Here is a 22,902-nt window from a genome sequence, read left to right as displayed (position 1 = left end):
TCTGCTAATAAAAAACAAATGTAATCTGAATATTGTACATGAATTTGCATAATGCTTGTCTGAAATTTCTAAGATATTTAGAGTTATATTGCATATACATCAAGAAGGCCTATACATTAGAGACCTTAATCCAGACCCAATGGGACATCATCAAACGATAAAGACATATCATTGCTCTTAATAATCATAAAACCATTGATCAAACTCATGCGTTGATAGATAGATTTGGTGTGGAATTTGGAATCATGAATTGCACTAATTAAAGACAGTGTCATCAGACTGGAACCGTTCAAAATAAATGTAACGACCTGGTGACATATGAGAAGTGTAAACTATCAGGGATGTGGCACCAAGACAGAACCTCAGAGAGAGAGAAAAGGAGAGAGAGAGAGAGAGGGGGGGGGGGGGGGGTAGAGGGAGAGAGAAAGACTGAGGGGAGAGAGGGAGAAAGAGAGAGAGAGAGAGAGACTGATCTGTGGATATTATATTACAGTAACCCTATTAATGAAATGGTCAGATGTATGTTGCAATCAGGGTCCTTCTTACTCTGGAATGGGCCTTTAAACCTGTAATGGGGCCTTGTTTTGGTTTCATTAGAGAATACATAGTGCCAGGGAACATTGAGGCCTCCTCTGGTAACATTTTATCTACTGGTTTAGATGATTAAAACAGCTCTGAGCCAACTGACTGACATAGAGTCTCCAGGAATGTTCCACTTGACCATCCAGAGCATACCAAGTGAGGACGAGGGAGGCTGTTTAGGTTACCCAATACCTTCCAACACCGTTGTCAACTAAACATGATATGATAGAAGGCAGCCACTGTGAGCAACACTGCTACATGTGAAAATTCATTATTCTATTAGAACACCTTTCTTGTGCCATCCAGGGCACAACCATTTGAGATAATAAGGTAGGTGCTTACATATGTCCTGTTTCACACATGTTCATATATCCCACTCCCCCTGAGAGTGGGGTCAGAGCCAGGGATCAGCCATTACTGACAGAGACCCTGGAGAAATTAGGGTAAATGCCTTGCTCAAGGGAACATTTACATATTTTTTTACCTGGTCTGCTCAGGGATTTGAACCAGCAACCTTTTGTTTACTGGCCCAACCTCTAACCCAACCTCTACCTGCCTCCCTTAGAGTGTGCTATAGATACTGGTGCACCTGCTACCCTAGACAGACAGACAGACACACACACACACACACACACACACTTTGCTCTATCACCCTGAGAGCTCGACTTCATCCTAAGGCCACAGTCACATTCTTTAGACAGTGCACACAGAACAGGTGTTCCACTGTCAAACACACCCACCTTCCATGTCCTACATGCTCTACTCTAGTTGGTACACAGATGTCTCTCTCTCTCAGGTTTGGACATATGTCATTATCAATGCAATATACAAGTATATCGTATTTGACCACAGCACAGACCTGAATAACCTTTCAGTCAGGGCACTGCAACATCCAAACTGTACTCAAAGGTAACATCCCTTTGATAACCACTGTCCCATTAGGATAGTAGTCAGTTAACATGTTGCTGTTGATGAGAGGGTAATATCTATCTCGAAGACATCTCCATGGTCCTGAGGTCCCCCTCGGTGTGGAGATTCAAGGTGTTAAAATGAGGCCCTGATTTATTAAGTACTAATTGTTGGTGTGAATGCCTCTCCTGCAGACAGGGTGGGTTACTGACAGTCTCCGCTGAGTGCAAACTTTTATTGGCTGGCAGATTCATGGGGCCGAACCCCTGCTGGGGCCGGAATATATTTGAAAAGTTGCAAAGTTGTTGCCACCACTCGAAAATCGCCCCTCACGTCCTCGAGGGGTATTGTCTGTTTTTTTTCACCTCCAACAGGCCTGTGATTGATGATGGGTGACTGTCAGGGGAGGGGGAGGGGGAGAGAGGTTGGTGGAGGGGGGGGGGGGACAAGGTCTAAAATAAGCTTGTCGCGGGGTCGGTCAGGGCTGCTCGGGGTCATGCTGACTGCTGAAGGTGTGTATTCACAGGCCAGCACACGGGACACATGACTAGGATAGCAGGCCATCGTGGTAGGGCCCAAAAAAGAGAGGCTCGCCTGGCAGACCTATTTGTGGAGCAGAAATTCAGCTACGGGCACACTGTCATCCCATGACGGATCACTGGAGGAGCGATAAGCATGGTAGCAGAGCAGAGGAGAGGCAGTGACGAGGGACAGGGCGAGAAGTGGAGAGGAAAGAGGGCAGTTTATTGCAACACTGGGGATTGGGGGGGGAAACTCATGAGCATGGCATGAGACCTGCTGTTACAAAGAGTCCTGGCTGAAAATTCACTGACCTCAGATCTGGCCGTCAGAAAGTAGAAGTTCATAAAACGACATTTCTCACTGATTTATGTCAATTGTTTGTGTGACCATGTCCAGAATGACCCCAATGCTGCTTACACCACTAACGTAAATATGTTATCTAAGGCCACAATGTTCCTGTCAACAATGACTAACACCTAGAATAGGTACACACTGATTTCACAAATACTGTTTCTATATTTAATCATAAGATCCAGATATAAGTATATCAACATTTTATTTTGTATTATTATTTGTATTTATTTTTTACCTTTATTTAACTAGGAAATGACCCTTGAGGTTATAAACATATTTTGCGAGAGGGACCTGGCAAGAGGTCAGCAGGAAGTAGTCAGCGTGTACACATAATACAATACATTAAAAACAATTACAATGGTCAATAACATTTTCTATCAGAGCTTGAAACTCAGACAGCAACACCATTTTCTCCAGTTTTCAAGTACACTATCTATGCAAAAGTATGTGGACAGCCCTTCAAATTAGTGGATTCGCTATTTCAGCCAATCACGTTTCTGGCAGGTATAAAAAAAAATGATCATACAGCTATGCAACCTCCATAGAAAAACATTGGCAGTAGAATGGCCTAACTGAAAGCTCAGTTACTTTTAATGTGGCACAGTCATAGGATGCCACCTTTCCAATAAGTCAGTTTGTCAAATTTCTGCCCTGCTAGAGCTGCCTCGGTCAACTGTAAGTGCTGTTATTGTGAAGTTGAAACGTCTAGGAGCAACAACAACTCAGCCGCGAAGTGGTAGGCCACAGAAACTAACAGAATGTGACCGGCGGGTGCTGAAGTGTGTAAAAATCATCTGTCATCATTTGCAACACTCAACTCCGAGTACCAAACTGCCACTGGAAGCAATGTCAGTAGAAGAACTGTTCGTTGCAAGCTTTGTGAAATGGTTTTCCATGGCCGAGCAGCTGCACATAAGCCTAAGATCACCATGTGCAATGACAAGCGCTGGCTGAAGTGGTGTAAAGCTCGCCACCATTGGACTGTGGAGCAGTGGAAACGTGTTCTCTGGAGTGATGAATCACACTTCACAACCTGGCAGTCCGACAGACGAGTCTGGGTCTGACGGATGCCAGGAGAACGCTACCTGCCCGAATGCATATAGCCGACTGTGAAGTTTGGTGGAGGAAGAATAATGATCTGGAGCTGTTTTTCATGGTTCGGCAAAAGCATACAATAACATTCTAGATGATTCTGTACTTCCAACTTTGTGGCAACAGTTTGGGGAAGGCCCTTTCCTGTTTTAGCATGACAATGTGCACAAAGCGAGGTCCATACAGAAATGGTTTGTCGAGATCGTTGTGAAAAACTGCCTGCACAGAGCCCTGACCTCAACCCCATCGAGCACCTTTGAGATTAATTGGAACACCGAGCCAGGCCAAATCGCCCAACATCAGTGCCTGACCTAACTAATGCTCTTGTGGCTGAATGGAAGCAAGTCCCCTCAACAATGTTCCAACATCTAGTGGAAAGCCATCCCAGAAGAGTGGATTCTGTTATAGCACCAAAGGGGAGGACCAACTCCATATTAATGCCCATGATTTTGGAATGAGATGTTCGACGAGCAGGTGTCCACGTACTTTTAGTCATGTAGTGTATTTTGTAGCTCGTTCCAAGACCAAGGAGCGTTGTAGGAGAAGTGTTGTTTCCCCCGTTTCAGTCCTCGCCCTAGGACCTGTGAAAGAGAGCACTGACTGAGAGCGGTGGCTGTAGGATTGTGATGTCGTTATTAGCTAGGAGCAAAAATTCTGTATGTAGGGAGTAGCCCAAGCACACCTGGTATTTCAATGTGTCTATCACGACTAAGGATAAGACCCAGATGCAGACACAGATTGCGGATAGTTTGAATCTCAGATATTTATTGTAACACGTGGGGCAGGCAAAGGGCAGGTTGAGGGCAGGCAGGGGTTTGTAAACCAGGTCAGAGTCAGGCAGGTACAGGATGACAGGCAGGCTCTGGACATGTAGAAAGATCAGAACAGGGAAGACTAGAAAACAAAACTAGAAAACAGGAAAAACCGGGAAACACGCTGGTATGACCTGAACAAGAGAAGACGAACTGGCAACAGACAACAAAAAAACAGGTATAAATACACAGGGGATAATGGGGGAAAATGGGAGACACCTGGTGGGGGGGTGGAAACAAGCACAAGACAGGTGAAACAGATCAGGGTGTGATCAGGGTGTCCCCATTTTTTACATCCGCAGGTCTTTACATACTGTACACATCTGACCTTGGGCATTACCATAACAATATACTTGACCTCTAGACTGTAAACCAAGGATTCCAATGCACCAGTCCCTGTCTCCCTGTAAAAAGCCCACCATGCCCTTATATATCTGCTCTGAATTTACAGCTTGTGAAATACTCTCAGTTAACAACAGATGGGAGAACTGAGTGTGGGATGGCACACACAATGGAACTGTCGTGCAGGAGGAGGAACCAAGAGAGTGAGTGTGTGCGAGGTGTGTGTGAGAGAAAGAGAGACTGTATAGGCTACTGCACCTGGTCTGGAGAGTGTATAAATTCCGCCGATAAGGAGAGGGGAACTGTCACATAGCTGGGTGTCATTCTTTTAAGATGCGAGGAAATGCCACTGGGCTTGATTTCTTTTTGAATACAACAATATCAAATACGCTGTGAAGCTTGCAATGCTGCGGAAACTTTTATGGATACAGCAGAACCTGCATACATCTGTCCTGCTAGTAAAACCAAGGGGTGACAATGACTCTGGGGTTCTATTAGGCAACTAACAGGCCTTCACTTTTCCTTTTCCCATAAGCCTATCAGTAGAACAAACTTCTGTACATTACCTGACTAAACATAAACAATAGTTTAGACTGTGGGCAAAAAAAGTGGCAAAACTGCTGTATCAGAACCTGACCACTGAAGAAAAGTGCATCTACACACTTCGATCAAGGCAAATTTGTGTCAGTCACAGTAGAGCTTTGGTTATAACTACTGCAACTCAAGTTCTGATTTAATTGTAATACCTGGACTGATTAAAATGTTCATTTTAAAAGTCTGTAAAAAATTACAGGACAGTGTTCATAAAAACAATATATGTGTCAAATAAATAACCATGGACTGGTTTATAATGTTCATCTTTTAATGATTGAGGCCTTTTGGTAAGAAGTGAATACAGCTCTGTGAGCTGCTGCTGTAGGTCTCAGGTGGATTGGTCTGCCTGGGCTGGCTCTTGTAAAAACAGCCTGGCTGCATAGCTGCACTCCCCATCCCCCAATGGTATCACACATTCTCTTATTTTATTTTTTATTTTATTTATTTCACCTTTATTTAACCAGGTAGGCAGGTTGAGAACAAGTTCTCATTTACAATTGCGACTTGGCCAAGATAAAGCAAAGCAGTTCGACACATACATTAAATGGATGCCTTACGTGTAATCTCTTCTTTAATGGGCTGTCAGGCAAGATCTTTAACGTGTAATCTCTTCTTTAATGGGCTGTCAGGCAAGATCTTTAACGTGTAATCTCTTCTTTAATGGGCTGTCAGGCAAGATCTTTAACGTGTAATCTCTTCTTTAATGGACTGTCAGGCAAGATCGTTAACGTGTAATCTCTTCTTTAATGGACTGTCAGGCAAGATCGTTAACGTGTCATCTCTCTATTAACTGGTTGTCAGAAGAGACCTTAGATGTGTATTTCTTTATTTTACCAGGCAAGTCAGTTAACAATGAATTCCTATTTACAATGACGGCCTACCCCTGCTAAAACCCGGACGACGCTGGGCCAATTGTGCGCCACCCTTTGGGACTCCCAATCACAGCCAGTTGTCATACAGCCTGGAATCGAATCAGGGTCTGTAGTGACGCTGTCACGAGTCCGCCCGAGGGAGACTCCCCTTCCCGGCCGGGTGGCGCTCGGCGGTCGTCGTCGCTGGCCTATTAGCTGTCACTGATTGTCTTTCCTCCCCCTCCTTGTATGTTTATTGTTAGAACCTGTTTGTGAGTCATTAGTTGGGCTTTATTAGACAGCCGGCCCGCCTGTTTCTTTGTGTGGGATTAATTATTGTGACCTTCGGTTATGTAGTAGAGGAACGTGTTTGTTCCTGGTAGTGTATTCGGCTGTACTGTTTTCGTCCCCCTTGTTTGGGGCATTTGGTTTTGAGCACCCAGTGTTGCGTGAGTGCATTAAAGAGCACAGTATTGCACTCTCTGTTTCCTGCGTCTGACTCCACACCCACGACACCTGGAGCGTTACAGACGCCTCTAGCACTGAGATGCCTTAGACCACTGCACCACTTGGGAGCCCATAAAATCTCTTCAATAATTGGCTTACCCAGAGGAGGATCGGGGCCAATGAAAAGAGCCCGTCAGAACCTTTACCTGAGGTCATTTGCATGTGGCGTGTTTTAAAACGGAGAAACTTTTATGGCTTGTTGGTCTGGACGCCTGGACATCTGGATGGGGCCTCACAAGTGGCGCAGCGGTCTAAGGCACTGTATTGCAGTGCTAGAGGCATCACTACAGACCCTGGTTTGTTCCCAGGCTGTGTCACAACTGGCTGTGATCGAGAGTCCCATAGGGTGGCGCACAATTGGCCCAGCGTCGTCCGGGTTAGGGGAGCGTTTGGCCTGGAGGTAGGCCGTCATTGTTAATAAGAATTTGTTCTTAACTGACTTGACTTGCCTAGTTAAATAAAAAAAGACTGCCCGGCAGGTCTAAAAGACCTCGGAAGGTGTCATAAACGTCTCTTTACTCACTCCAGGTCGAGCTCTCGAAAGGGAAACTCTGACATGCTGCTTAAAAACCTCTTTAGGATCCACCCCTTTTTTCCCATTTTCGCCTAAAACGACATCCTCAAATCAAACTGCCTGTAGCTCAGGACCTGAAGCAAGAATATGCATATTCTTGATACCGTTTGAAAGGAAACACTTTGAAGTTTGTAGAAATGTGAAATGAAGGAGACTATAACACATTAGATCTGGTAAAAGATAATACAAAGAAAAAAACTCATGGTTTTTTCTATCTTTGAAAAATGCAAGAGAAAGGCCATAATGTGTTATTCCAGCCCATGCGCAATTTAGATTTTGGCAAGTTCATAACTGTGCAATCTCCTAAAACGATAGCATGGTATTCTTTCTCTGTAATAGCTCATGTAAATTGGACAGTGCAGTTAGATTAACAAGAATTTATGCTTCCTGCCAATATCAGATATGTCTATGTTCTGGGAAATGTTCTTGTTACTTACATCCTCATGCTAATCGCATTAGCCTACATTAGCTCAACGGTACCGCGGGGGACCAACCGATCCTGTAGAGTTGAACTTTTAATTCAATGACCTCTGCTGACAAATATTAGTCTTTCTCCACCCCTGAATAATAGGGAGGAAGGGAGTGAGGGAGGGAGGTGGAGTTTCTCCAAGTCTTACATGGATGGAGAGACTGTCAGGGGACCAGCATGCATTGGGGTTCAAACCCAGGCTGTGCCTTCAGTCTGCACCGGGGTTTAAAAGTTGGCATGGAAACATAGACTGGGTTAGAGGTTGACATGAAACAGAACCGTTGCTTCATTCTGATTCTTTTTTTTACCTGAAGTAGAATTTTCCTCTACCGTTTCCTGGATCACTGAATTTTACTTGTTTGATTTAGCAACAGAGATCTCTCTCGCTTCTACATTTTAAATGAACCTTTACCTTTGTAACAATGTAATTGTAACGGTTCTCTTTAGTTGAAGGAGAGGCGGACCAAAATGCGGCGTGATGATGATTCATGTTTGTTTAATAAAGGAAAACTATACATGAATAAACTACAAAAATAATGAAATGTGAAAACTCAAAACAGCCCTATCTGGTGCAAAACACAGAGACCGGAACAATCACCCACAAACACACAGTGAAACCCAGGATACCTAAATATGGTTCCCAATCAGAGACAATGACTAACACCTGCCTCTGATTGAGAACCATATCAGGCCAGACATAGAAATAGACAAACTAGACATGTAACATAGAATGCCCACTCAGATCACACCCTGACCAACCAAAACATAGAAACATACAAAGCAAACTATGGTCAGGGTGTGACAGTAATGGCATAGCCTATAGGTAATCAATCCTTTTGGAGTACATTACTACATCACCATTCAATATAAACCTCAAGGCTCAGGGAAGTAAAATGACTTATTTCCCTCCACCAAACTATTCTGAATACTTAATAAGAGTGACATCACATTTAATTTAACCTGATATTAGGTTTTGAGAGAGTAATCTCAGTTCATTGTGGTCGTGATGGTTAGATCAAGGAGGAAAACAGACATTTGTTTTTAGATTAAAGAGCCACTGAACACCGATCAGCATGTGTTTTTCTGTTACTCATTAGAAAAACAAGATTTCAGTCTTGGAGGTGTATTTCCTGACCGATTCCACATTTTGGTTATGGTGTTTGCGACACTGTAGATGCGAAAGCCTATTTCACTTCTTCAAAATCCCCAGAATTAATCTAAGATAACTCAAGAAATCTGTAAACAATTTTCACGTTTTTGCCGAGGATGTTTTATATGCGCAATTTTACATCTAACTAAGGTGTTTGGTGCCATATTTCTCAAGTAAAAAATGCAAGATGTGTTGACTTGTGTAAACAGTCGGAGCTGCTGGGCAGGTCTGTCTCATTGTCTATACTATTGGATAGAGAGCAATCACTGCAGCTGTTCACCCCATGTTAGTGGGTAAATTGACATCGTCAAATCAAAACTCAACCTTCATTTAACCATTGTGATGCATGGACGTTCCAAGCTCAGTTTTAAACCAGACTGACTTTATAACCAACATTATCCTATTTACACTTTGTAGTCTATTTTGACACTATAATAATTGTTTGTGAGTCATATCGATGCCACATTGGCCGTTCTCAAAGGGATTTGTTGCTTTTTAAAGGCAGTCGCTCTTTAAGGTTGTTAATCTAAAAACAGGTCTGCTTTGAAGTCTGGCTTCAAAGCAGTTTGGGAAATTGCACTGGACAAAAACTAGAAGACAAGTAGTGTTCAATCAAGCAAAATTTCACCCCATACTTACTCCCATTTCTACACCTGACAAACAACAGAGTGTTCTGAGGGGAGAAGTTGATCATCCTGGTGAAAGTAAGAAGTAGACAAACAACAACAAATTCCAGTAAATGTCACCACCCCCCCAGCGACGGTTCAAGGAGGTAGAGGAGAAAACAGGAGTGGAAATGTAATAAATCAGACAGATTTTAGAATCTGATGACAAACCTAATTCCTGTCTGAAAAGAGCCTAGCCATCCCCTCCTGACTGTCATCGAAGCCGGCCTATAAACATTGCAGCTGTCACCCAAGCTCGCCCGGACCGCCAAGGACATGCCATCGCGCCTCTCGCATGCTCTTTCTGTGGGCCAATTCTGGATTGAAGGGGCTGGCAAATTCCACTTTGCATTTTGTCACATTGAGCCCCCCTTACCAGACCCCCCCCCCCACACACACTCCATCCCCCACCCTGCTACCCCCCTATTCCTGGTCATGTCTGACCATCTGTTGAAGGGCATTACTCCTGTAAAATCACTTTATCTTTCTATCGCTCCTAAAACAGGTTGTGAAAACTTAATAAAGGCCCAGTGCAGTCAAACATGTGATTTTTCTATGTTTTGTATTTATTTCCACACTAGGGGGGTGGAGGGGTGGTGGGGAGTGGCGGGGGGGTGGAGGGGTGGAGGGGGGGTGTGGGGTGGAGGGGGGGTGTGGGGTGGAGGGTGGAGGGGTGGAGGGGATGGAGGGGTGGGGGGGGGGGGGTGGGAGGGTGGAGGGGTGGAGGGGGGGTGGAGGGGCGGAGGGGTGGTGGGAGGGTGGAGGGGGGGTGGGAGGGTGGAGGCGGGGGGGGAGGGTGGAGGGGGTGGAGGGGGTGGAGGGGGGGGGTGGGAGGGTGGAGGGGTGGAGTGGGGTTGACGGGGGGGTGGAGGGGTGGAGGGGGGGTGGGGGGTGGCGGGGGGGTGGAGGGGTGGCGGGGGGTGGAGGGGTGGAGGGGGGGTGTGGGGTGGAGGGGGGGTGGGAGGGTGGAGGGGATGGAGGGGTGGAGGGGGGGGTGGGAGGGTGGAGGGGTGGAGGGGGGGTGGAGGGGTGGAGGGGTGGAGGGGGGGTGGGAGGGGGGAGGGGTGGAGGGTGGTGAGTGGGAGGAGGAGGTGGAGAAGGGTGCACCGTGCTAAATGTTGCCACTGCGAAAGGTGAGTAGAGGAGCTTTAGAGGCCATTTTCCACTCAACAAAAGCTCCGCCTGATTCACAGATACACACATACACACACACGCTTGCACGCCGGGGTAACTAGATAGGCCTTAGCGTGTCTGGTCAGCAACCCATACTACTCAAGCTGGCAACTTAGTCGTAGGAAGAAAAAAAAGATATACGATTACACAGCGACGTTCAAGCATCCTGGGAGCATGTCTCAATGCTCCAAAACTGCAAGATGAGCTCTATACCAGTCCATAACACAGAAAGCGCTGTAACTCATGCATAGTATGGTCTACTCTATGGTGTTTATATTTCCCCAGGTCATTAAAATCAGCACTGCCGACTCTGAACTACGACAAAACTATTCCAATTAAAATAGCAGGTACTGTAGCAAACGGTAAATAGTGGCTCTTGGTCTAGGATTCCAAAGAGACTAAAGAGTAGTCATTCATTAATTATTATTGTATACTCAACATTTTACCATGTACTTTCTAAGTTAACACCAGGTAAATTGTGAACTGTAAAAAAAAAAATGTGTGATGTCCCAAAATATATTAGCGAAGGTTTAACTTCTTACCAGTTAACTATTCTCTTTTCACAGTGGATCACTGTTTTCCGCCCATCTACTAGTGGTTGAAATTCCTCACTAATTGTGCCCCCCAGCCAATATAATTGAACATTAATGTTACAAAGAATTTTGACTCTGAATAAATGTGTAGCTAACAAACTGGGGGCTTCCCTCTGTCGGACTGTTTGGATGGAGAAATGGCCACCACATGTCATAAATAAGAGGAAGAATGTAGCAGACCAACTTCCTGCATAATTAAAGAAATGTGCTCCATGTGATGTTGGTGGATGCCTGCTGTTGTGTGTGCACCAGTGGAGGCTGGTGGGAGGCACTATAGGAGGATGGGCTCATTGAAATGGCTGGAATGGAATGAATGGAATGCTATCAAACAGATCAAACATATGTAAACCACATGTGTGATTTCATTCCATTCCAGACATTACAATGAGCCCGTCCTCCTATAGCTCATCCCACTAGCCTCCACTGGTGTGCACCATATGTACATATATATATATATATTTTAAATCTGTTGTAGAATAAGGCTGTAACATGACAAAATGTGGAAAAGTCAAGGGTTCTTAATAATTCCGAATGCACTGAATAACACACAAACACACACACACATAGTTTAATTCTCTCCTCCGCACATGCATGAATGTGTTTTCTTGAATGCACATAAAGCAGTTTCAGACTTCCTAACCTAAAAAACACCAACATATTTCAACCCCTAAAAGAACCCAAACTTTATACCCCAGATTTTCATAAACATTTTTTTTTAACCTTTTGTAACACAAGTAAATGGTTTAAATTCCACAAAATAAACATATATTTTAAAATGTTCACACATTTATTGTCAGATTTTATGTTTAAAAGTATGTTTGTGTATGTTTTTCATGTTTTGAACAATTATTTTGTATAATTTCATCCATAGCAACTTGTCAAGAAAATGTTTATGTTATTCATTCAAGGTGTTGTGTTTCAGTGATACTCACAGGCTGACAAATTGGCGATTGAGCTAATCTGACGTACCTGTACGACCTAAAATAGCCACTGATACATGTGTAGGATCTTACAGTTTTTTCCAACTGCTTACACACAAAATCTTTTCATGTCACATGATTTTTGAAACCTCTCACTCAAAGTGCAAAACTACACACCAAATGTGAAAAACCATAAGCTATTTCTCAGCCTTTGACTCAGTTGTCAATTGCATAAAACACTTTTTTCAAAATACTACACACAATTCTCAACCTAAAACACAAAAATCTAACAGGAAGTGACTTGCTTTCCTTTTCCAAACACAACCAATCAAAATGCTACACTTATTCACCAGGTCACACACACACTCCTCACATGTGCAAACACTAATAGCTTAAATGATCAGTAACCAATCACTGCTTTACTGTAGTATAAGGACTATAAATAGGTCAAAGGTCAGATTACCTGTTTTGAACAATGGATGCCAACAATGGACAGAGAGCAAGAGGAGTAGGAGGGAGAGGCAGAGGACAAAGAAGAGAAGGAAGGAAGGAAGGAAGGAAGGAAGGAAGGAAGGAAGGAAGGAAGGAAGGAAGGAAGGAGAGGCATCTCTAATGAGATTAGGGCAAAATTTGTTGATCATGTGATCAACCACGGTTTGACCATGAGAGAGGCTGGACTGAGAGTCCAGCCCAATTTGAGTCAATTTACAGTGGTGTCCATAATTCGAACCTTCAGAAATGAGAACAGGTATGCAACTATCTAATGACTATTTTAGCATTACAGTAATGTACTGTAAAATACGTATGACTTCATAGTATTGCATAAACATTTGTAACTCTAAGCCATCCATTTACTGCACTGCATTGAATGAATAAGGTTGGTTATCATGCTGTACTACATTTTTTTGTACATTGTTTACAGTTCCTATGCTGAACACATACTGTGTTTGAATTCTGTACAGAGTGGAAAGGCAAAGACATCATGGAGGACGAGGATGCTTGTTTACAGATGTACAAGAGACTGCAATTATAAATATGGTCTATGTGGGGACATAGAGGTTGCCTCTGTCCAAGGTTGGATACGCCATGCTAGGAGATTCTTCCCTCGATGTTTGGCAAGAGAAAACCTATCTTGTGATGTGGACGAAGTATCATGGCCAGACTCAGGCCGGAGAAGAGATGAAGCGTAGCTTAGCACTGGTGACTGCCCCCCCCCCCCTACCAATTCCTGTACTGCCCCCTTGGGACGCCACACACACAATTGTGTTCTTTACTGTATTCTAAAGAATATACTTTTGGTTTACATATGTTTATGGTTTTGTTGTATGCTACTGTATACAACAGTAATGTTTGGCCTAATAAATATTTTCTGTTTCTACATTGCATTGGTGTTTACAGTGTACTTGTTACCCCTCTCAGCCAATTACTTTCACTGTAGAACATTGTATTGAAATGTAGATATAAGCCTATGAAAGACCAAAGAGCTTTAGATTTAGAACAACCGTGTTTACATGGTATATCCAAAAATGTAGTATTATGAAAGCAGTGTTTGCCATTTGATGCAAATGCTTCATTCTGACGTGTTTATGGCATTTTGAATGCAGTGTTACATTTTGAAGGAGATGTGAGGTATTTTGCATTTTGTGTGTGCAGTTTTGGGAATTGTGTGTAGAGTTTTGAAAAAAAGGAGACAGTTTTGAAAACTTGTGTAAGCAGTTAGAAAAAACTGTAATTTAAGCCAGTATAGGGAAAATAATCCTGCAGCAACAGGAAATGAATTGTTATAATTAACTGACATGTTTTGTAGGGGTCGATAAATGTTTTGTTTTTTGCAAATAAAGTATGACATTTTTAAGTGTAAATTACAAACTTTAGAAGCCTTTTTAAACCTTGAATACACGAAGAGTTTGCATTTCCTGCTATGCAGGAAAATTCCTGCAACAACAGGATGATCAAACTGAGATATGGCATCTGTATGGCGTTATAGGCGATATGGGCACCATTGCCATCAGACTTTAAGCTCTAATTTTGGAACACAATGAGCTATCAACTCAGTTCTAACTGTATCTGAAAGACAAGACTCTCACTTGGTATAAAGACATTGACTGGAATCTAAGTATGTATTTACATTTGTTTTGTTATTTTTTAGTTATATTAGCTGGGTTCATATCTACAGAGCATTCGGTAGGTATTCGGACAGCTTGATTTCTTTCCACATTTGGTTACGTTACAGTCTTATTCTAAAAATGGATTAAATGAAACATTTTCCTCATCAATCTACACACAATACCCCATAATGACAAAGTAATTGACAAAATTATTGCAGTGTATTACAAATTAAAAACATTTACATAAGTATTCAGATCCTTCGCTATGAGACTCGAAATTGAACTCAGGTGCATCCTGTTTCCATTGATCATCCTTGAGATGTTTCTACAATTTAATTGAGTCCACCTGTGGTCAATTAAATTGATTGGAAATTATTTGGAAAGGCACACACCTGTCTATATAAGGTCCCACATTTGACAGTGCATGTTAGAGCAAAACCAAGCCATGAGGTTGAAGGAATTGTCCGTAGCGCTCCGAGACAGGATTGTGTCGAGGCACAGATCTGGGGAAGGGCACCAAAAAATGTCTGCAGCATTGAAGGTCCCCAAGAACACAGTGGCCTCATCATTCTTAAATGGAAGACGCTTGGAACCACCCAGGCTCGTCCTAGAGCTAGCCGTCTGGCCAAACTGAGCAATCGGGGGAGAAGGGCCTTGGGAGGTGACCAAGAACCTGATGGTCACTCTGACAGTGTTCCAGAGTTCATCTCTGGAGATGGGAGAACCTTCCAGAAGGACAACCATCTCTGCAGCACTCCACCAATCAGGCCTTTATGGTAGAGAAGCCAGACTGAAGACACTCCTCAGTAAAAGGCACATGACAACTTTCTTCAAGTTTGCCAAAAGGCACCTACAGGACTCTCAGACTCTCAGGTCTGATGAAACCAAGATTGAACTCTTTGGCCTGAATGCAAAGTGTCACTTCTGGAGGAAACCAGGCACTGCTCATCACCTGGCCAATACCAGGTTTAGCAAGGAGTGGGTATATTTTTAAGCAGCAGGGATTGGGAGACTAGTCAGGATCGAGGGAAAGATGAATGGAGCAAAGTACAGAGAGATCCTTGATGAAAACCTGCCCCAGAGCACTCCGGACCATAGACTGGGGTGAAGGTTCACCTTCCAACAGGACAACAACCCTAAGCACACAGCCAAGACAACATAGGAGTGGCTTTGGGACAAGTCTCTGAATGTCCTTGAGTGGCCTAGCCAGAACCCGGTCTTGAATCCGATCGAACATGGATGCTCCCCATCGAACCCGATCTCACATGGACACTCCCCATCGAACCTGACAGAGCTTGAGAAGATCTACAGAGAACAACTCAAATACAGGTGTGCCAAGATTTTTATGTCATACCCAAGAAGACTCGTGGCTGTAATCACTGCCAAAGGTGCTTCAACAAAGTACTGAGTAAAGGGTCTGAAAACATATGTAAATGTGATATTTCAGTTTTTATATGTGGTGATTTTATCACAATTATTTTTAAACATTTTATGGAGATCATTAGTCATTCCTCCATATCAACCCAGAAATCATAGTCAATTATGTTTTATGTTAGTAATTAGTTGCTTGACAAAATCCTAATATTTCATTTAAAAAAATAATTTTGAAATTATGATGTTATTTTTTTACCGCTATTTGATGCTTTTTAGGTTATTAGGGAGGCTGAGAACTGAAGACTATGGACTGAGGGCAGTGCTCCAGCTCCAGTCTGCCTTTATTAAACAGCACTTGACCGCATTTGGGGAGGAAAATGGCTTTACCAGTCATGGCAGTGAGCTGCTTTAAGACGAGCTGAACTTAGTGTGGGTGGCTGCTTCCCCCCTTATGGATATATTCTATTATATTCTATTATGGCCGTCAAGAAAAAGTGAATCAGGAAAACTTTATAAAGACTTGACTGGAGCCGGTAGTCTCAGCCAAGAGGAGAGAATAAACTCTGACCACATAGAATAATCATGCATAATAATACAGATAATTTATTCTTATTCTGACTGGACTGGTAAGGGAAAATATCCAACCACTGTTTGGCATTTCAAACACGTCACACCGTAATTACATTAATAGTTTAGTATACATGAACAGGCAGAAGCAGTTGAAATATGCTTTGCATAATTATTTAGGTAGAATAAGGTACAGATGTAAGATTTTAATTTGAACATCCTGTTGCAGAACTTTCCTGCAATTGAAATTTAAAACTTGTAGGGTATTTGAAGTTTAAAAATGCTTCTGAAGTTTGTAATTTCCACTTTGAAATTTCAGACTTGATATTCCCTTACAAAAAATGTATCAACCCATAACAAAAATCTATATTAGTTATAATCCACATTTCCTGGATTATTTTCCTGATGTTGCAAACTGGCTTAAATTAAGATCCAACATCTGTGCAGATGTAGGATCTTAATTTGACCAGTATTGTTCATTATGTTGCTTGATCGGTGATTAGGCTATTAGCTAGACAAAAGTAGGCAACATGAAAAGAGCAAAAATCTTAATATAACCGTGTGTGCGGGTTTTCAGTGATTTTATATAAATCACGAAGTTCATCTGCATCTCATCTGCATCTCAGCAGTTAATTATCAAATTAAGATCCTACATCTGGAGGCCTACCCCACATACAAAACAGGTAGCTTAGCTTCCAAACTGAAAGTTAACAGTAATTAAAACGTGAGAGGCAGTGTGCGTGTGGGGGGGTCTGTCTGGCCCTTGGTCCCATGACCTCAAAACGGCCCCCAAAACATCCTCTAAAGCCCTGAACTGCCTCTCCACCCCCGGGATACGTCAGTCGACACCTCTTGCCTCTAACTCTAAACACTAATTGTGTCAGTTGTCACTCCTAGTGATCGAGATATCAGGGCAACTGGATTTCCAAAGGCGAAAGAAAGAGGGCCCGAGTGGCTGTGATTGTTCTCGTTCTCCCCAACCAGCTCCATTGTCATTTTCGGGAGGGCGATCACAGTAATAGCCTTGTAATTGGCTTTGAGTGGATTAGGCCGGAGGCACGGCAGGCATAGCTGCTCTGACTTGGAGAGAGAGAGCTTCAGCAGCCTGCTGACCTAGCTGGGCTGATTTGGGCTGTGGTGGGCTGGGCTGAGTATGAGGTCTCAATCTGGGGGAAGTAGCCTCTAGGAGACAAGAGGCACTGCTGAGATCATTTAGGCCTGAGTTGGCACCAAAATAACTTAAGCAGGAGTTGGGGTCAATTCAGTTTTCAATTTAGTCAATTCAGGAAATGCATTAATTCGATTTCAATTCACTTCCTAAATTGAGTGAATTTAAAACTATATTGACCCCAACACTGACCTGGGGTGAATGATGTCTTCAACATTGAGCGCCTATTTATTTATCTGTTAACAATAAATCAACGCATGAGGGTTAAAGCCTCTGACTGCATTCAATTTCCTCTCATCAAATTAAATACATTTTATTCATTGATTTGTTGTGAGTCACAGAGCAGAGAACTCCATTCACTTAAGGATCTTTCCAGTGGGTCTCTCCTTTGTTGCTTTTGTAAATTGAACATGGCATTCCTTTGTGAAGCAGGTGTTAGGGATTACTGAGAAATCCGCTCGGCCTGAGGAGAGAGGGAGATGGGGCATTGGCAGGGATGTGGATAAAACAAGTGTGTAGGGTACAGTTGTTGTGGGACATCTGAACTGGAACTTTGACTTTGGGTTGTTTCTATGTTAAACCATTTTTTTCCTTCTCCCAAGTCTTTACCTACAAAGTCAGTTCTTCACATGTTCTTCTAAATGCATTGCTTTGAAAGGAATGCATGAAACATACATGACTTAGGAAGAGAGCAATGTGACAAAGATATGACAGTTCAAAGAGCAAACATTATCCTTCACCCATATTCATTTGATCCTTGCTCGAACAATATTCCCTTCCTCTTTGCCCTGTGGTGGTGTGTTATGCTGAAGCCCCGGCTGCCACACCTCTCCTACCTGCCTCCCTGCCACTCCATCTCGCCATCCCTCTCAGCACTTGTCATCTATACTGAAAAGACAAGTGTTGCTTGGTTCCTTTAAAAACCTGTGCCTATCCTGTGTAATACTGTCACTGCTTATGGCATATCCACACACACGCACACACGCACACACACACACACACACACTCACACACACACACACACACACACACACACACACACACACACACACACACACACACACACACACACACACACACACACACACACACTCACACTCACACACAACTTCATAAGCTCGACCTCAGAATGTTGTGTGTATCCGTATCCGTAACTACCCACTGGGCACACCCCGTCATTTCAACTGCGGATGCTGTAATTGGGTAATATTTTGTTGAGACGTTGATCAATGAGATTACAACCTATATTCACCCACCGAAAGTTAGTTGAATTTACAATGAGTTATCACTATTCTTTCAACTATCTAAAAGCACAACCAGATTCCAATGGAAAAACAATGTCAGATGTTTGTTTTAGTTGTCACCTAAATGTCTATCACTGTGCTTTCAACCATTTGAAAACACAGCAAAGTTCAAAATGGGAATACAATGTCACATACGTTGTTTATTTATACAACAGATTGTGTTATCACTGTGCTTCATCTTATAGCAGAATCATGTGATCAAGGCAGTTCGAGATTCTGTACAGATTATTATATCATTTGTGAAGATCTCCACAGACCTGCGAAGACCTATGCATACTATCTTGAACATGCAAGCTTTATATGATTACATAAAAATAAATGTATAGTTAGGTTACAGTAACCTCAAAATGTGACCCTGGATGTGTTACTCATTTGAAGGTCAAATGTTACTAAGACATCTTTAACTTTAGGCTATTTACTGTATTTCAAAAGTAACATTGAATTGTGTTTGGTTGACAACGCAACCAAATGTCAACATTTAAAGGAGATTTACAGTATCTACTGCTTGGATATTTCCATCTGTGCCACTGACTTGTCTGGGTTTAATTCCACTTGGTCGACAAATTAATAATTGATATGTTGGATTCACATCTCCATCTCAACCAAAAATCTAAGTTAAAGAATAGGACTTAAATGCACTTTAAATAAGGTTTGATTTGATTTAGTCCTATATTTTCTTTTAACCCCTAGGCCTATTTGTTGTTGAATTCTTGGCTGAATTGAAACAACAGCTGTTGATAACTTTGCAAACGCTATATCCTAAATCTACATTTCATTTGTTCTGTAAACCTACACCTTGGTATGGCTTCGCAACAGTGAATCTATTTAGTTAAATGGATATCTCTCAACAACCAATCTGACAATAGCACATTGGTAATTGTCAGTGATAACTGTTATAGTTAATCAGGGCTGGGCTTGGTTAAATCCCTGGATGGGAGACCAATGAGTAGCTATGGATACATGAACTCTACAGTAGGAGGTACTGCCCAGCCTACAACTCATTTTCTGATAGTGGATATAACCTTGAAGATCGCATTGTTCTAAAGATACAAATTCAACATATGTTATGCAAGGTTTGTCTATGTTGAAATTTTGTTACTATGATGACATAATCCTGTGGTTGAATATTCACAGTCAAAACAACAGACTTGTTAGAAATCCAATGTATTTTCCACCTAGATTCCACATCACAATACTTTGACAAATTACATTAAAACAGCACTGATTCAACCAGTTTGTGCCCAGTGGGTAAGCACTGACAGTCACCACACACATGCACAGACAACCTTTTCAACTGCCTGCATGTCAAGGACTTTAAATGGGCTTTGGCTGAGGGAAAGCAGTTGGTCAGCACGGTCACAGCGTGGTTCTCAGAAAGACGTGGGTTTCAGCCACTTACTGAGTGTGTGTAGCAATGCCAAATTCCATCTGGGAAAGGAGAGAGCTAACCGAGCCTCCTGCTTTCCTTGCCCGGCACACGTCACACGTCGCAATGCAACCCGGACCAAGCCCTTGAACAGGCATGATGATAACGGGTGGAGAGAGAGCTTTCAGCAGCCCTGTTACCGGGGATTATGCCTGTGTTGTTTAATAGTGCTATTGTGACCAGAATAGAATACTGTTTTATCCAAGTAATCAGTCAGGCCTTTGCTTAGACATAGGCCTAGGGGTTGTTTGGAAATGGTCGCCATGAAATGTATTTGAAGCCCTCCTCCAATAGTTCCAGGTGAGAGCCATAAAGGAATGCAGCTGCCACCCACAAACCTGCATTCAGTCACGCACCCAAGGCATATGCAGCCTCCATAGATAGATTGATAGTGGGGGCGCCGCATGGCAGTCCCAAAATCAGCCCCAGCCAGCCATGTTGGCCTTAACACAACGGACACGCTCTTAAGTCCACAGTCGTAGTAACATTTTATGTGACAAGCATTATAAAGGTGATTTATAGTACGCATGTGTGTTGGCAGAATATTTTCCAGAATATTTAGCTGGGGGGATTAGCTGGGCATTTTCAAATCGCTTGAATGATGGTTGTACACCGAGTCCATCTATCGACCGTTAAACAAACTTCCTGTGAAAATAACGAGCGCAGCGAATGTCGACTCAGAAGGCCTACTCTGAAGGCCCCTCAAGACAAGAGACGCATGCCGTGCCAAAGAGTTGGGAAATTCGCCACTTAAAAGCAAGGCCTTTTTATTTATGACACAGAGCATTGCTTTACCCCTGTATCGCTGTTTATACATCCAGAACCATTAATATTGTTTAGCCCATGATCTCTGGGTGATTATCTGATGAGAACTCTCAATGTCCTAGATAACACTGTTATTTACTACTGTGCAGTAACACTGTCTATATACTGCCATACTCACATTCCTGTTAAGAGATACTGTCCTTCTTGTTGAAGACCTGAACCCCCCCATCACTCTTTCTCTCTCTCTGGTTTTTATTCCCACCAATCATCATGTTCAGATCCTGTCTGAGCTGCTCAGGCTCTAGGGAAAATGAGTCGCCGTCCCTAATGTTCTTTTCTCCTGCTGGAGACACCGTGACACCTGTTTCTCTGTATCTGGGCTGTATCTGGGCCCTCCCAACACCCACCCCCCCTTCCAAGCACACCCTACCTCCCCACCCCGTGTATCTGCTAATCAACCACTACCACCCTCCAAACCACCCCAAAACCCCCTAACCCCAGGCCTTTTTTCAAGCCCAGGTTTTGCTCAGCATTGAAAGGCAATTTGAAACCGACAAACCTAAATCCTTCAACATTTCTACCTTCTACATTCATGCCCCTTCTCAAACCCAGGCCATCCCTATTCCCACACAGCTCAGTCTGGCTGAGTCTGGTTGGAGTTCCGGGTCGGTATCCGGGTCAGCCGTCCAGGTCAGTCACACTATCCGCAGGCCCTCTAAGGAGGCAGCCGCTCCGGACCGGACCTCTCTCATTTAGCCATGGAGGTGACACGGTGGGGTATCTCTGTACTCAGCAGGCCACCCGCCACAGGAGACCCCCGGCCGGACCGCTTCCATCTGGGCCCTCAGGTTGATCAGAAAAACCTGCCTCGGGGGTGATGGTATCTCAAACATCTCGTTTCCCTCCTGAAGGGGAAAAAAACATTTTAAGTATTTCCTTTTGACCTATGCGTCCACATTTCAGAGAGAGAGAGTGTGTGTGTGTGTGTGTGTGTGTGTGTGTGTGTGTGTGTGTGTGTGTGTGTGTGTGTGTGTGTGTGTGTGCGCGTGCGTGTGATACTTCATACTGACATATGAGCTGCTCAATGCTGTTTTTCTCACACAGAGCAAGGGGAAACCATGAATCACCACCAGTTGGATCCAGAACACATTCTCTCCTCCTCCTCTCCTCCATGCATGTGGACTAAAAAGCAGAAATAGAGAGGAAATATTTTCTCATACCTATACAAGAGGTGTCTATCCAGAAAATAAGGAACACCATGACTAAAGGAATACGCTTTCGCGTATTGCATAGTTCTTAAGTCAAATTTGATAGCTGGCTGTAAATTCCTATATAAAACAATGAAATAAAAAGTATTTCAAAAGGGTCTCAAAACATTGCATGTATGTGCAATAAAAACGCATGCAGTTGGCAATAAATCAACGTGTTGCTTTAGTTGAAAACTCAGGGTTCAGATATACATCCTGTGTTACTCTCAAAATACCTTCAAGATGTAAAATAAAAAAGGTATGCAAGGTATTTGAAGGAATTGGAATCTTGGTTGTGACACACAGGTGATTTAATGTTGTAATGCACTTGTCAGTTGTAAAGTATCACATTGAGATAGTGAATCTCCTGACAGTTAGTATGATCAGCCAATGCTTAGGAATCCACGGCAAATAGGAGTATAAACACAAGAGGGCAATAGTTTACCAGAAATCGTATCTTATATGGTGATACACACAACGAGCGGTCCAGCCTATCAAAAGAAAACAGCCCCCTAGTCCCCAGTCAAAGTGACGTTTTTCATACCTTTTTCTGCATAGGTCCAATAATGGTCAGAATCAGTCAGAATCCTGCCCAGTCCTGGGAATCACGTTTGGGAATCAGTCAAATGTCTGAAATCTGCTCAAAGAGAAAGATCAATGACCGCAGAGAGGATTATGGAACAGATACCTTCCAGTAAACATGCTGTCACTCAAAATGAGTGCCCAGCAATAGGCACTGGAACCCTCTCAACTTTGTCAGAGTGTCTCATAAAATATCCAGCCTGTCAGAAGTTTGTTGGGAATCTTAAATTGTTCCAGTTTCATATTTTGCTA

Source organism: Oncorhynchus kisutch, linkage group LG2 (assembly GCF_002021735.2).
Source record: "Oncorhynchus kisutch isolate 150728-3 linkage group LG2, Okis_V2, whole genome shotgun sequence".
Taxonomy (NCBI): domain Eukaryota; kingdom Metazoa; phylum Chordata; class Actinopteri; order Salmoniformes; family Salmonidae; genus Oncorhynchus; species Oncorhynchus kisutch.
The sequence above is the reverse complement of the archived record's forward strand: the minus strand, read 5'-3'. Positions refer to the sequence as shown.